Source organism: Dasypus novemcinctus, chromosome 24 (genome assembly GCF_030445035.2).
Source record: "Dasypus novemcinctus isolate mDasNov1 chromosome 24, mDasNov1.1.hap2, whole genome shotgun sequence".
NCBI lineage: Eukaryota > Metazoa > Chordata > Mammalia > Cingulata > Dasypodidae > Dasypus > Dasypus novemcinctus.
The window spans coordinates 35791552-35805718 of NC_080696.1; the positions used below are offsets into that span (position 1 = coordinate 35791552).

Consider the following 14167-nt stretch of genomic DNA (forward strand, 5'->3'; position numbering starts at 1 on the left):
ATGTAAATTTCTTCTAAGCTTCTTAATACAAGTGTATAAAGCAAATAACCAGCAAATTATAATTATAAAGAGCTTATTAACTAATAAAACAGGAATCTATACTATGCACAGTCATGTAAATTGGAAAGTTAGGTAGATTATCTTGTTTCTGGAGAGCCCCAAATCTCTGTTTTATTTTCTCCTGTTTGACTTAATATTGTTACTAGACTGCTTGGAGAGTCATGTGGATCACTTAGGATAAAAACAAAGAATAGGAGGTATCAAATAACATGATGCTTATCCTCTCATCTCATTTGATAGATCAAAGATCTCGTGATTTAGATAATTCACTTAGTGTAACTGAACTTCTATTCCAAACTCTTTCTACTGAGTTCTGAGGGAAAATTAGGGTTTCTTGAATTGTCTGCTGTAAATGACCTGAAAAGCAAGACACTCCCATTTTCTGATCAAGTGTATGTTTCACGGAAGTGGACTTGGCACAGTGGTTAGGGTGACCGTCTACCACATGGGAGGTCCGTGGGTCAAACCACGGGCCTCCTTGATCCGTGTGGAGCTGGCCCACGCGCAGTGCTGATACGCACAAGGAGTGCTGTGCCACGCAGGGGTATCCCCCACTTAGGGGAGCCCACACGCGAGGAGTGCGCCCCGTAAGGAGAGCCGGCCAGCGCGAAAGAAAGTGCAGCCTGCCCAGGAATGGTGCCGCACACACAGAGAGCTGACACAACAAGATGACACAACAAAAAGAAACACAGATTCCCATGCCACTGACAACAACAGAAACAGACAAAGAAGAGACACAGCAAATAGACACAAAGAACAGACAACTGGGGTGGGGGGGTGGGGGGGTGTTAGAGAAATAAATAAATGCATCTTTTTTTTTTTAAGTGTGTGTTTCAAACTTTGAAATATTTATTGAGTGGAGTGAGTATTTAGCTCAGTGGTTGAAAACGTGCCTGCTTTGCATGTATGAGATCTCAGGTTCATTCCCTGGTACCTCCTTAAAAAAATTACTGCACATTTATTTAGGTACTGTATCAAACATGGATTTGATGGTGTATAAGACAGCCTCTGTCTTTGAAGGAGTTTGCAAGATTATCTAGGTAGTAGCTGAAGTCTTCTACCAACAAAGCTTTGGTGGTTTGACCCTGTCACTTCACCTCAGTTTAAAAAAAAAAATTTTTTTTTTTAATTTTTAAAGGAGCTTTAGATTACATAAATGTTACATCGAAAATATAGGGGATTCCCATATATTCCACCTCCTACTCCTCCCATGCTTTCTCCTGTTAAAAACATCCTTTATTAGTGTGATATATTTGTTAAATCGATGAACACATTGAAGCATTGCTACTAACCATTGTCTCTAGTTTATATTTTGTTTTACACTCAGTACCACACAGTTTTATAGGTTTTGACAAAATGTATAATGGCTGGTATCCGTCATTGTAATATGCAGAATGATTCCAGTGTCTCAAAAATAACCCATGTTGTACCTACTATTGTTTACTCTCCCTCCCCTCAGAACCTCTGGTGATCACTGTCTTTATATCAGTATAAGTTGTACTTCATTTTCATTCTACAGGTTTAATGCTATCTAGTCATGCTGACTTCTTTCCACTTCTTCACACTAGCCTTGCCTCTTCTGATCTGAGTGTTTGTATATTTCCCTCTGCCTGAAATGCTTGAAATATACTTCTCCTCTTATTATTTTTTTAATCTAGTTCACCTCTCAGCTTGTAAATTTCACTTCATCAGAGATCATTCCTTATACAGAAATACCTTAGTTCTCTTAGTGATTTTGTGTTTTTTCCTTCATAGAACTTACTGTGCATTATACATTTATTTGCATGATAATTAGATTAGTCTTCTCTCCAATAGATATAAGCATCTTGAGGATAGAGACTATTTTGTTCACTGATAATCCCCAACACTTAGCAAAATGTCTGGCCCAAAGTAGGTGTAACTATCCCTAAGGATTTTTTAGAATAGTTTCGTTTTTTTCTGCGTAACAAATACTAAACTTAAAATATAATTTTATTTTTACTTTCTCTAGTTAAATTAGTACATGTGAACTTTTGTTTACAATTCTTTTAAGAAAAACATGATTTTTTTTGTATTAAAAATAACAATTTTGGTTTTGGGATAGGTTAAAATGTAGATTTGAAATTTTATGTGTTAAATTTTCAAAAAAGGACAATTTTTTTTTTTTTTAAGGAGGTACCAGAGATTGAACTAGGATCTCATATATGGGAAGCAGGCACTCAACCACTGAGCTACATGCACTCCCCGACAAACTATAACCAACTACTTGCTTGAAATACTCTATAATTTTGTTTTGTTTATAAATGACAGATTAAGGAAGAGTCAGGTTATTTTTGTAGCACTTCTTTAAAAGTAAAGACTACCCACAAAAGCAATTTGACTATAAGCATCAGTGTCTAGTTTTATTTATTTTCTTTTTAGCCTTGTTGTTTAAAGGTCTAGGGTCATCTTTATGTGCTATATGAGAGATTTGATCTGATGAATCCAACTCAGAGGTCTGGATCTTGAAGCACATTTGTAGGCTCATTTTTAGGCTCATTTTTTTGTGTGTCATTAATTTATATTTAATGTGTGAGTACATTAAATACATTACTTTAAACATTGGCCCATTATAGGTATAAAATGAACATTACATGACTGAACATAATAATTTCATGATCATCAAGAGTATGAAAGCAGGGGAATAGGATTTGGCTCAATGGATAGCATCCACCTACCACATGGGAGGTCCAAGGTTCAAACCCAGGGCCTCCTGACCCATGTGATAAGCTGGCCCGTGTACAGAGCTGATGCATGCAAGGAGTGCCGTGCCACACAGGGGTGTCCCCCACATAGGGGAACCTTACGTGCAAGGAGTGCACCCCATAAGGAGAGCCCCGCCCAGCACGAAAAAAGTGCAGCCTGCCCAGGAATGGCACCGCACCCATGGAGAGCTGATGCAGCAAGATGACATAACAAAAAGAGACACAGATTCCCGCTGCTGCTGACAAGAATATAAGTGGACACAGAAGAATACACAGCAAAATGGACAAAGAGAGCAGACAGCTGGGGCGGGGGGATGGGGAAGGCGCATGTTCTTTAGAAAGCTATGGATTGCTAGGTGAATTTTCAAATTATTTTGTTGTCAATGGGAAAAATTTTTTTCTTTTGGTAAGTTTTTGTTTTAATTCAATAGAAAACTTATTTTAAAAGTTGCAGGAATAATTAAATAAACTCTTCACTGCTTATTTACATTTTGCCCCATTTGCTTCATCATTGTGTATGTGTGGTATGTATGTATAATTTTTTTCTGAACCACTGGGAGAATAATTTACAAATATCATGTCCCTTTACTACTAAATACTTCAATGTATATTTTATACAAATAAAAGACATTCTCATTTTGTTTCTGTACAGTTAAAAAAATTAGGAAATTTAATTTTGAATTAGGATTACTACCTAATCCACAGTTCAGTTTCAAATTTCATCATTTGTCTTTCATAGCTCCCACACCCCAATCCCCAATCCAGAATCTCACAATCTATTTAGTTGTCATTTCTCTTTTCTCTCTCTTTTTTTAAAATAACTTTATTGACATATAGTTCACATACCTTATAATTCACACATTTTTAAAGTACAGTTCATTGTTTTTTCAGTATTTTTTGCTTGTTGTCTGCTCATTTTCTTTAGGAGGCACTAAGAACTGAACCCAGGACCTCCCATGTGAGAGGCAGGCCCTGAGCTGCTTGAGTCACATCTGCTCCCTGTCATGTCTCTTTGGTCTTATTCTGGAACAGTTCTTCAGCTTTTTCTTTGTTTCCTTCTAGTCTTTCTTGACCTTGACAGTTTTGAAAAGTACAGACCAGTTATTTTGTAGGATATCCCCATTTGGGTTTGTCTGATGTTTCCTTATGATTAGATATAGGATTTGGCAGGAATACTGTAAAAGTGATTTTTTTTTTTTTTTTGAAGATATGTTTTATTTATTTCTCTCCCCTTCCACCCTCCCCCCCACCTCCACCCCATTGTCTGCTCTCTTGTGTCCTTAGACTCACTGTATGTTCTGTGTCTGCTTGCATTCTCTGCATCTCTGGGAATCTGTGTCTCTTTTTTTGTTGTGTCATCTTGCTCCATCAGCTCTCCATGTGTGTGGTGCCACTCCTGGGTGGACTGCACTTTTTTTGTGTAGTGCAGTTCTTGTGGGGTGCACTCCTTGTGTGTGAGGCTCCCCTACGCGGGAGACACACCTGTATGGCATGGCACTTCTTGCATTGATGGCCAGCTCACCACACAGGCCAGGAGGCCCTGGGGATCAAACCCCGGATCCTCCATATGGTAGATGGACACTGTATCAGTTGAGCCATGTCTGCTACCCACCGCATTGTCTTGATAATAAGTTTTTTATATTTACTGTTAAATAACTGAAGCTTTCCATTTCTTGAAGGAGCTCTGCTTCCTTTTAGTGGAAAATGGTATTTAGAATTCATAATCTGGGTACTAGAGTGAAAGTACCATCTTTTTTTCTTTTTTTAAAACAAGATTAAATATTTATAATATCACACAGTTTCTATGATTCAAATACTTAAGTGGGGGAAGCACATGTGTCTTGGGTGACAGAGCTCCCAACTGCCACATGGGAGGTCTGGGTTCAGTTCCCAGTGTTCCTAGAGACGGTGAGCAAGATTGTGAGCCCGTGCGATGGGCTGGCACGGGGAACTGATGCAACAAGTTGATGCAGTGAGATGATGCAACCAAGAGTCACAGTGAGAAAACACAATGAGAGATGCAACAAAACAGGAACTGGAGGTGGCCCAGGTGATTAGGCGCCTCCCTCCCACATGGGAGGTCCCAGATTTGGTTCCCAGTGCCTCCTAGAAAGAGAAGACCAGCACACAACAAATGGACGCAGCATGTGCAAACATCCATGGGGTGGGGAGAAATACATAAATAAAGTATATCTTTAAAAAAAAACAACAGTAAACTTAAATGGCTTAGCTGGATGGTATTGATTTGATGCCTGCTATTAAGATGATTCACTTACTTAGCCAGCAAGTTGATGCTGGCTGTTAGCAATAGATCTCAGTTCCTCATCTTGTGAACCTTTTCCTAGAGCTACTTGGGTGTCTTCATGATATGGTAACTAGCTTCCTCCTGAACGTGTGATACAGGACAGCGAGTATCATCTTTTGATTCTTTTTTCTACTAGACAGTAGAGTATAGTTGTTAAGAGTTCTGGCTGTGGATCCTGATTTCCTGGTGCTGGCACTTAACAAACTAATAAGTGTTAATAAACTTGTAACACTATACATGTTAATAAAATTTCTTTAACTCTCTGTGCCTTATAACTTTGGCTATAGCATTGAGATAATGATAATACTTATAGGCCCTATAGTATAAGTTCTTTGTGAAGATTCAAGGAATTAGGACAGTCTCTGACAGTATGTAGTCATGGTAAGCACTCAGCCTTCTGCTGTTGCTATTATTACCACCACTGGGAATGAACTAAAGACATGAAATCTAGTCAGTAAATTACCCTTGACAGAAACATTGTATTTTTCCTATTTGCCAAAAATTGCCATGACAGAAAAATTGTTTACAGAGTTCAGATATTCCAAGTATGGTAGAGCAGAGGCTAGAGAATTATAGCCATACCTGTTTGTGTATATGGAAGATTAGAGTCCTAATTTGTTTTCATGAAGATTTAGTTCAGACTGTATCCATATAGTGTGACCTAGGAAGCAGCCAACCCTCTTCCCCCACCCCTTTAACTTAAAAAAATAAAAATTAATTTAGGTCACAGGAAATTGCCAAAAAAAAAAAAAGCCCTGGAAGGTTCAGAGAACTCTCCACTCAGTTTACTCCAATGGTGATAGTACAGTATAAATTTTCAGTGATCAATTATTGTTTAAGAGAAGTTGAGCTGAGTAGCTACTATGTGCTTTTTTAAAAGATTTATTTATTCCCCCCATTTCCCCTCCTCTCACCCTGCTGTTTTTGCTGTCTGTTGTCTTCTCATTTTCTCTCCTTTAGGATTCACTGGGATTCTATCCTGCAGACCTCTGATGTGGAGAGAGGTTCCCTGTCAATTGTGCCACCTCAGTTCCTGGTTTCTGCTGGGCTTCACTTTGACTCTCCCCTTTTCTCTCCTTTGATGCATCAGCTGCATCACTCACCTTTGTGGGGCACTGTCTCACCATACAGGTGCTTGCAGGGGCACTTATGTGGGCACTGGCTTACCATACGGGCACACTTTCTCTTTTTTCACCAGGAGGCCCCAGGGAGAGAACCCAGATCCTCCCATATGGTAGGCGGTATCACTTGAGCCACATCTACCTCCTGCTACTATGTTTTTTTTTGCTTTTTAAAAATTTGTTCCCCCTTTCCCCACCCCGCCCCAGTTGTCTGTTCTCTATGTCCATTTGCTGGGTGTTCTTTTGTCCGCTTCTGTTGTCAGCAACACAGGAATCTGTGTGTCTCTTTGTTGCATCATCTTGTATCAGCTCTCTGTGTGTGCAGCGCCATTCTTGGGCAGGCTGCACTTTATTCTGCATTGGGCGGCTCTCCTTACGGGGCGCAACCCTTGCTCGTGAAGCTCCCCTACGTGGGGGCACTCCTGCATGGCACGGCACGGCACTCCTTGCACGCATCAGCACTGCACATGGGCCAGCTCCACACAGGCCAGGGAGGCCGGGGGGTTTGAACTGCGGGCCTCCCATCTGGTAGACGGATGACTATCCACTGGGCCAAGTCCGCTTCCCCACTACTATGTGCTTTTGAGGGTATAAAGGAATATACTGACCCTGAGCACTTAGTCCTTCCTGAGTTCTCATCATTACATTTCTAAAAATGTTCTCGATTTTGACTGTTTTTGTTGAAACTTACATAAGCAGTTCCTTTAATGTTAAACATGTAATTCTTCACCTTCTTATTTTAAAACAATTTTTGCATTGTGTTACCATTTTTCATGTGTAATCTCTACAGCATCAGAACCATGTTGCCTGTGTTGTCTTATTTTAATCACGTGCCAGTTTCACAGTGCTACCAAGCCTGGTTCTGAGAAGGCAGCTTGTGAATAATTTACATACATTTCTGTTTATACTCCCCAAAGTAATTTGCAACTTTACATTTTTCATATAATCACAAGTTCAAAGCAGATTTTTAATAATTCATTTTAAGAAGGAATTTGTCATATGTAGGGTTTAAAAATTGACTCAAAGAACATTAGCAGTTAAACAATAGTAGAAACCAGACTATATGACTTTAAATGGTAATTGTTAGATATTTGAACGTTCACATTTTTATAAATCTGTGTGTTTATACATGTTATTCCACTAGGGACTTGCACAGATAGGTTTTTCACAATATCCTTGCTGTTATTGTCAGCCATAAACAAATTACACGTATTTAACAAGTTAATGTCAGATTGGCCAGGAGCCATTGGGAGGTGTGTACTTAGTGACATCAGCTGGCACAGAGCCCTGGTAACAGGGAGGGTTGGAAGGATAGCAGAGAGGAGAGAGAGGGAGAGAGAGCGGGAAGGAGGAAGAAAAAGAGACAGAGAGACTGTATCTGGGGATTCTGGCAAGGTGAAGAGCTGGTCTGTTTGGCAGGACCTTCCCATCTGGGATCCATCTGTGTTTCCCTGGAATGGGACAGGCAGCTCTAGTCAGTGAGAAATCGCAGATGTGAGAGAGCTGACACATGTCCAGCTAATGAAAGGAGGAGGAAGGCTGGTCTCAGATTGGGCTTTGAAGATTAGGAAGAGAAAAAGAGGAGCATTTTAATATCTATTTCAAATAAATTTGGTATATTAATTATCTGGATTATTATATTCTGGGTATTTGGGGTAAGTACATTTTAATTTAGTTTGGGGAGGGGTGCTAAAGTGGGCAATTCTGCCTTTCAAAGCTCTTGTCTCAGATTATAATGATGTGACTGTTACTTGATATTTGATATGAGTTCAGCCTTTAACTACTCAGTTTTTATTTGAAGCTTCATTTTGTTCATATTTCTATCTCGTTTACAAGTGCCCCTTTATATTTGAATGCCATGCTTTTTTGAATGGTAACTTCAGTTAATAATTAGATGTAATGTATGGATTCTACAGCTTGAAAAAAATAATCCCACAAATATTTCTATAAAATGTTTCTTATTGAGTCCTTCTGTGAGGGAAATTTTTTTTCTTTAGTATGCATAATACAAATAGGCTATTGTTAGATGGCTCATAAAAAAATACTCTTTCCTATTGCCACATTTTATTTCAGTATATTCAAGCAAATTACAACTAAAAGAGATTGTAGCTCTTTTTTATTATATTTTGCCCCTATGCTGTTTCCTTCTGTTTACAAAATAAACCAAGTACAAAGTAAACAAGTAATGTCAACACATCTGATTTGAACTGTGAGTTTGGGATGGTTTTGTGATGCAATAAATTCATATGTTTACAGCTACTGTATTCTATAGTCTTTGTTAGTGTGTGATGCATATTTTAGCTTTTTGCTATTTCTGTACAATGTATTCATATTTTTGTGGGCTCCAAATCCATACCAAATCCAGTTACCTAAAGGGAAATGCATGGGTTTGGGAGTTACATATACTGTAGCCATTTTTCACTAGTTCTCTGATCTCAAGCAAGCTATTTACTCTCTTTGAGCCTCTATTTTGAGTAATTCCTGCTTCATCTCATTACTGCAAATATTTGTCTGGCACTTAGAAGGCACAGAAATTAGTTTCAGAAGTTTCTAGATGTTCATTTTTCTGCTGCGTTGTGTTCCTAAACGTTTATGGTTTTTCCTTCAACTCTTGGACTAAGAATGGGTCTTGTCTCCAGCTGTAGGTTTTTAAGGTATCCATCCTCACTGCACCCACCTTCCAGATCATCTGTATCTGTTATAAATGTTTTATCTTTGCTAAGATTACATATGGTTTGGAAAGTATTCTAAGTATTGTAATGCAAATGAGCTTTTTGAGACTATACAATAACAGAAGAGCCTCAAAACAATCATCAAGCGGGAGTGAGGTTTTGAATTGTAGTGCTTAGTGACAATAATTAGCAGTTTCTTTCTTGAAAATTTTACTTGTTCTCAAACTTTTAAAAATACTTTTATTCCTTAAGGTTCTTCAGTTAGGTAATTATCTTAAGAAGATAGTACAGTACTAGTCAATTTTTCTTTACCTTTGTAGTCTTATTTCTTGGGTATTTGGATGTATTAGGAAGGAATTTTTAAATAGACCTTTTACAAGTTTTCTCTTAAGTCAAATTGACTAAATGAGTTAGTAAGAATTTTTGGGATTTTGGTTTTGGTAAGTGCAGTGGGCAGTTAACATCTTTGGGTACTGTCTGAATATTTGAGAGGATATATGTTTATGTTCCATTTACTTGGTGCTCCTTCAGTGAGCACTTTATATTGCACACCCCAGGAGACATGCTTCTAGAGACGAATGCGGAGAAAAGGGCTTACTGCTGAAGTAGTGTAGGCTGAGGTTTACTGTGAAGACCTACTAAGAAAAGGGTTTCTATTCTGCTGTACATCTGTAGTAACAAAACATTTGACTTTAGAGTTACAAAAGACAGTAAAAATGAGAAATGTGCATTTTAATAAATGAAGATCCATTGATGGCTAGTAAAAGTGATTCATTAACTACTAAGACCAGACAATTTTAAGAGAGTAGTGCTTGTTACTGAGGTAATAAAGTTTCTTTGAATTGAATATTGGAAGAAAATCATCGTATTCTTAGAAGACTGTGAAAACATTCTGAGAGGCTTTATTTACTACTGTGTAAAGAGGAAACTTTCCTAAATTTTCTTCTGGGTATGGCCCAACCAAAGATTTCTTTGTAGCAAGGAGCCATTTTGGACCGAAAGTTTATAATGTGAAAATATCAATAAATTGGAGATGAGGATAATGACATTTAAATTTTCATCTTTGAAACAGAATGCTTTTGAGTTTGAATGAACATTTTTTAATACATAACTGGAAGATTTCAAGTGGATCTGAAAGATTGGGTGGGTCAGTTCATTGAAAGTTATTTTAAGACTTCTCAGTGCTAGAAGTGTTCATAAGTCCCCAGTGATGACCTGTGGAAAATATTAGGATTGGAAAGGATTTTAAGATAATCTAGTCAAATTCATTATTTTCCCAATAAGGAGAACTGAGAGAAGGTAAAGGGGTAGTAAAGATCTGTTTGGCCCAGAATTTAATACCCTGGTTGGTGGCTAAGCTGAATTGTGTTCTGAGTTTCCAGGACATTCACTTTACAAAAAATTTTTGATTGACACCTGTATTTGATAAGAGATTAAAAAGGTGAAGAAGTCTCATGGAGAAGATGAAATGTGTAAGAATGTACAAAAATGGACATATCTTTTTCTGAGGGGTAGGTGGTGGGGGTATGTGGGATGAACTATGAGATGGTTAAGTCTTGCCCCAGATGTTTTTACTGTGAGAAAACTGAAGGCCAGAGAGGTAAAGTGATTTAATCCAAGATCACTTGCAGATTTTCTTTCCCCCAAGCATCTAACTTCCTTAACTGGCCTGAAGTCCTCCATTAGAGCCTAAACAAACAAGGCCAATCCCAGATAGATAGTGCTGGTTAAAGCAAATTGAACAAAGGTATGAATGATGATTCAGCTTAACCTTTCCAGGGAGTAAGCTTCTTACGACTCGATTCAGGGAAAATCTAATACTCTACTTCGGAGCAGCAAGGAGATGTACATTTTTCTGCTTTTCTACCCTCCCAGTGTCTACTAACCAGCACCCGAAAGCTACCAGGAAGCAAAATGCCCAGAATCCACATTGTTTAATAACTCAAATCCATTCCAAACCCATACTCTTTTCTTTGCATATGGCTGGATACTGGAAGAAACTGTAAAAGCAACAAGAGAAAATGAGGCAAAAATGGATAAATCTTGAACATTGCTGTCAACAGAGGGGATCCAGAGAAACTTTATGAGGAGTGGCATTTGACTAGGACTTAAGGAAGAACTTGGGCCCCTTGTGTTTGGAAGGAGCATAGTGGGTGGATGGAGAGGTTCCCTTTCCATTAGACCTCACGCCTTTGGTCAACCAGACTTTTTTTTTTTTCCTTTTCCAAATGCATAGTTACACAGTGTTAATTTTTATGAAGTTTTTGTTGCTTTCTTTCCAAATCCAAGAGTAATTGCTTCCTTCTGAGACACTAATCTAAATATATACATACTCCTACCCCTCCCTTTTAACTTTTGATTTGTAATAAGAAGCTCTAATTTAAAAGGTTCTGATGGTTGTATAGGTTATTTAATTTTCCCTCCAAGTTCAAGTCAGTAAATATAGGAATTAGTGGTAGCTGTGTCTTGGAGAAAAACAACTGATTATAACTGGTTTTTATATTCTCACTGGCTGATAGATCTGTGGTAACACAGATTTATGCTGGAAACTTAAAATGCATATGGGTTTGCTTTTATAAAGCATGCCAAAAGCTTTGTGCTTTGTTAAAACAACTAGTGGAAATCCTGTTATCATTTAGCTGTGAGCAGTTTGTTAGAGATGCCTAACAAGATGGAGTGCAATTCTGTACTGAATATGTGTGTACATTTTTCTGCAGTTGCTTCTCATAACTGGAGCTCTAACGTGAATGGAATATGTATTTTCATTTAGTTGTGGTAGTTATGACAGGTGGGAAAAAAGGCAGTGAAAAAGACTCTGTGTAGTCCTGGCATTAGGTTGTGTAACCATGAGCAAATTTAACCCTCTCCTCTAAAATCCAGTTTTCTGACCTGTTAAATGGGAGTAAAAACAGCTTATTATTGTGGGTTATAAGGATCCAATTAGAAAGTAACTGCCATGATTTTTGATGAATGAAGAACTCAAAAAAATTACTTTCCATGTGGTTTTTCTCAGCTGCTACCCCCCCAATCAAAGTCAGAATAACTAAAAGAGTTAAAATGTGTTTTTTGCATAATTTCATTATGTCTCTCCTCATACTGAATGGGCACCAACTCTGCCTTAACTAATTCTTAGGAGGGAAGGATGTATGTACAGAATGCAGCAGCCTTAAAAACTCAAACCTGTTGCTTTGTGGCAAGCTGTTAATGTTTAGGAACCTTGCATTACTTGCCTTGCTAAAAGATCTGGGGGATGGGCCACTTTGAGGGTGACAGATGTGCCCTCTGCTGCCGGCGGGCGCGTGCCTGCTCTGTCCCTCTGCTCCCAGCACCAGGTGCAGCCATTGTTCTGGCTGGTCTCTCTTCATCCGGCCTCGTCTGTTACTCTACTCTTTCTAGCTCATTGTTTCTGTAGGAAATTAGCATTAAAAACCCATCTGAAACCCCCATGTCCCTCAACTGCAGGTGACTGTTACTGGCCCCAGCTGCCACCCTTTCGCTTGATTACTTCCATATGGGTCTGTGCAAAGAAGTAGTAGCCATTTATTGATTTCCTCCGCAGCCCCCACCTCTATTACTCAAACTATAATACCCTGAAATCTATTAGACCCCCAATAGGCTATATAGCTCAGTTGGCACTACAACTGTGATGAACGTTTTACAAGCAAAACTAATTACATTCTCTTTCTCTCCCTTTCACCACCTCCTACCTAAATATTAAATGTAGAAAAACCAGGATGTCATAAGTGAAATAATAGATCTTTTACATGTCTGGAGATGAATCTTTTTCTAAATAGTAAGACTTTTAGACTTCAGATGGGCTTTTATGGAAAATTTTAGACACTGCTTTAAATTTTTCATACACACCCATGAATGTTCAAGTAAACCATGGCAAGTAGGCTCCCAGGGTGGAGGTGGGGGACACAGAAATTTCTGTCATTTGCTTTTTGGGCTATTAGGTTTAATCAGGGATGGGTAATATTTCAGGAAAAGGGGCCTGCCTAGTTTAAAATGATATGTTTTGTGGGAACCAGAAGTAGTTAAATCCTTTAGTTTTGCATTTTCACCCCTCTGTGTTTGTACAAATGGTTGTTTCAGTTTATTTGTTAGAATAAATACCACAGGGCAGTTGGTTTCTTAGACTTCTTTCTTCCTTTATCAGTAAACAGATAAAGTGTTACATTTTAGTTATTGTTGAAAATCAAGGTTGTATTCTCAAACAGGTAATTTAAGTACCAGATTTAAAGCTCTAAATCAAAATTGTAAGAACAGTTATAAGCTGTTACTGGCTCCTCATGAATTTTCTTGTAACCTTAACAGAGTCCCTGTACCTATCTGTGTTCCATCTGTGAAAATAAGTTGTTTTGCATCTTTTTGGGGATCCAGTGAAGAAAATCTAATTCTAGCAGCCTTTACAAGTAAACAGCCTATCAAGGGGTGAAGGATAATTTACTAATATCTTTTTTATAAAAATATACTTTTAAAATGGCAGGTGCCTAGGGTACCGTAACATTGCAAATGTGTGAACTAGTATCTTGTGACTGCTGAGTGTTTAGCCATGCAACCCAGTCTTAAAGTAAAATCATACTAAATTATTTAATAATACTGACATTTAAAAAGTAACAGTTTCAGTATTTTAAGCTTAGCTACATGGAGCTTTTATCACACATAATTATGGAACATAGGGCCATTTGTAGTGGGGAAATATCTTTTTGCTTTTCTTCTTTTCCTTTTTTTTTGTTTTGCAATTTGGATTTTAAAAAGGTCCTAGAATTTGAAAAGCCCCAGGCAGCCATTCTTCATTTTGAAGAGGTTATGATTTTTAGTGTTTTGAGAGCTTTTTAACCTGCCCCCTCATTTTATGCAGTATGGAAGCGGAATGTTAAGGAGGTCAGGAAAGGGAAGAGGGAAGCAGATTTGGCCAAATGGATAGGGCGTCTGCCTGCCACATGGGAAGTCCTTGGTTCAAACCCCGGGCCTCCTTGACCCATGTGGAGCTGGCCCATGCGCAGTGCTGATGCGCTCAAGGAGTGCCGTGCCACGCAGGGGTGTCCCTGGCATAGGGGAGCCCCACGCGCAAGGAGCGTACCCCGTAAGGGGAGCCGCCCAGCGCGAAAGAAAATGCAGCCTGCCCAGGAATGGCACCGCACACACGGAGAGCTGACACAACAAGATGACACAACAAAAAAGAAACAAAGATTCCTGGTGCCGCTGATAATGATAGAAGCGATCACAGAAGAACACACAGCAAATGGACACAGAGAGCAGACAACTGGGGGGAGAGAGGGA

At 38.7% G+C, this 14167-nt stretch overlaps 1 protein-coding gene across 7 annotated transcripts in view; it reads left to right on the forward strand.

Moving 5' to 3' along the window:
* Positions 1–14167, forward strand: part of CBFA2T2 (CBFA2/RUNX1 partner transcriptional co-repressor 2) — a 176316-nt gene that overhangs the window by 71621 nt on the left and 90528 nt on the right. Inside the window, exon 1 of one of the 7 annotated variants that reach the window (XM_071211639.1) lies at positions 7489–7864. The exons of 5 other annotated variants lie outside the window; for them this stretch is intronic. The gene's annotated coding sequence lies outside the window, so the exon portion shown is untranslated. Of the gene's footprint in view, positions 1–7488; positions 7865–14167 lie in introns of those variants that run through there. One more of the 7 variants, XM_071211640.1, reaches the window with a different exon arrangement.